This window comes from Ailuropoda melanoleuca, chromosome 2, assembly GCF_002007445.2.
Source record: "Ailuropoda melanoleuca isolate Jingjing chromosome 2, ASM200744v2, whole genome shotgun sequence".
Lineage (NCBI taxonomy): Eukaryota > Metazoa > Chordata > Mammalia > Carnivora > Ursidae > Ailuropoda > Ailuropoda melanoleuca.
This window is the reverse complement of record NC_048219.1, coordinates 89,965,829-89,968,442: the sequence shown is the minus strand read 5'-3', so window position 1 is coordinate 89,968,442 and position 2,614 is coordinate 89,965,829.

The following is a 2,614-nucleotide window of genomic DNA, read 5'->3' as shown; positions in this document are numbered from 1 at the left end:
ACATGAAGCATCAAACTTTACATCGGAATCTGGGGATGTACTGTATGGTGATTAACATAATATAATAAACTAAAAAAATATATTTAGAATTAAAAAATAAATAAATAAATAAATAAAGAAAAGAAAAGAAAAGGCTTGCTCGTAGGGCCGAAAAGGCAGCTTTCTAAGAATGAGAACGTTTGGAGAAAGCTCAGAATTGCTACGAAATGCTACAGTTCTAAATATCTCCCCTCAACGAAAAAAATCCTCTTACCAGGGAGTGAGACCCAGAATCAGGTAATTAGTCATACATGGCAATAATGAAGGATGGAGGTTGAATTTCCTAAGTAACAATTAGTGTGAGATTTCTTTAATTGTCACAAGGCTTAAGTCACTTCTCTGTTTTCCCAAGAATAGGACAGGAGCTTGCCTAGCGGCTGGAGACAGTTCAGAAGGAGGAAGGGCCCAGCAGGTCCCAGCAAGAGGAATCCATTCCCACTCACCAGAGGCTCAAGCAGGACCCCAGGTGAGGAAGCTGAACACAGGTATGAGGCCAGCCTCTCCTGGAAATCTTATAAGGCCCCCAGCCTGCCTCAGGCACTTGGCGTGGCCCTGATTACATCCTTCCAAGGAATTCCTCACCCACTTCTCCCACCTGCACTTCCTTCAGGGACTTGCTTTACTGTCCTGTTTTGATGGAAAACACCCCCAGATGTTCCACCCTTCCAGGTCCCTGTCTAGCTAAGCGGACTTTACTTACCTAAGGTGTTTGCTCAAACTCAAGGACTCAAAATCTTAAAAAAAAAACAAATCTGAGGTGCTGTTTGCTGACTGAGAGTTGTAAGAAACATTGAGGAAAGAGGAGGAAGAGAGAAAATATGGGTTTGGGCCACTTCTGGCAAAATATGAGCATCACCTTTGCTGCTATTACCGCCATTGGTTGAGCTTCAAGATCTGGCACTGCCGTAAGCACTGCCTAGTGCTGAGATCGTCGCCCACTGCCCACTGTTCCATTGTAAATTGATAGGCCCCATAAGGCAAATGTTAGTGTTACCATTTTGTATATGAGAAAAGTAAGGCTGGGAAAGATCATGTGGCTAATAGAGAGCAGAAATGGGACTGGGACTTGGGTCTGGAAGATTCAGAGTGCCCAAACATCAGAAGGAGAAGTTAAAAATCTCTGCACAGAGGTCGCCCCCCCTCACCTCACTACACAGTGCCTAAATTTTCCCAACCCAGCTGGGACTGTTTGCTATGTATTCCAGGAGGTTTCTCCTTGAGCAGAGCACAAGGACGAGAATGGGAATGGGCCCCCCACAGCTTAATCAACATGCTGTGGCTATCCCTCCCCTGCCCACCAGGAATCAGCGGCTGATGGGTATTAGTGGTGGGCGGAGAGGGTGGGGTAGAATTTAGCCTTTGGGGTAAGGTTGTCAGGTAAAATACAGGACACCCAGTTCAATTTGAATTTCAGGTAAACAGAATTTTTAAAAAATTTTATTTAAAAGCAATTAACATATAATGCATAATTAGTTTCAGAGGTAGAGTTTAGTGATTCATCAGTTGCATACAACACCCAGTGCTCATTACATCAAGTGCCCTCCTTAATCAGAATTTTTTAAAGTAAAAGTACATCTCAAATATTGCACAAGTTGTACTTATAGTACAAAATTACTTGTTAATCTGAAATTTGAATTAAACCGGGCAGGCTGTATTTTTATTTGCTAAATCTGGTAATTTACTCAAGGACCTATTTAGATGGCAGGAAGGAGTCCTGGTCCCCCACTTGGCCTTGGAGGCCCTGTGATGGAGAAGCCAGGACTGCTCTGGGAAGCTGATCTACCTTCGTACCAATGCCTCAAACCTCAAGGTCCAGCCTGACTAGAAGCATTGATGTATTCATTTTTGTCATTTTCAGAGCAAATGTGCCTGAGAAATGATAGAAATACCTAGAAGTATTTTCCAAAGCATTTCCAAACCCTTGCCTTATTTAATTATCATGGCAATCCTGTCAGGTAGTGTAAATCTGATTTTACAGTTTAAAAAAGTAGATCTAAAGAAGTTAACTGACTTGCTCAACAGCATGCTGCAAGCAGGCATGGAGCTGGGTCAGGGGCCCTCAGGGCTCATCTCCTCTGCATCATGGTGGCCAGCTTCTCTGTGGCAGACAAGACTGTGGCTAGGTGCGGTCATGACTCAGGATCTTTCCTGAGCTTTCTATCATATGTGGCTCAGTTTTCAGGGTCAGCCTCACTTGAAAGTTAGCCCTTCCCTTAATTTCCTATCCTGGGCAGGCCTCAGCCCTCCCTCCCCACAAGCCTATCAACTTTAAGAATATAACATCCTAAAACAAAAAACAAAACAAAAACAAAGTAACATTCTGGGTTCTGGGTTCCAGATTCTGTGTTTTACATTCCAACTTGGCCACCACCTCCATGCCTCATTTCTGGGCTCCCACTCCACTCTGCTCATCTAGATGCAAGATCTCCAGAAGGGAAATACGCAGCAAAGACAGATTTGGCATGGACACAAGGCAAGGCATTCTCACGTGCCTGGAACCTAGAAGGCATCAGTGTATGTGTGCTGCCTATGAATGCAGCGATAACACCCTCCCTTTATATCTCAAGCACCCACT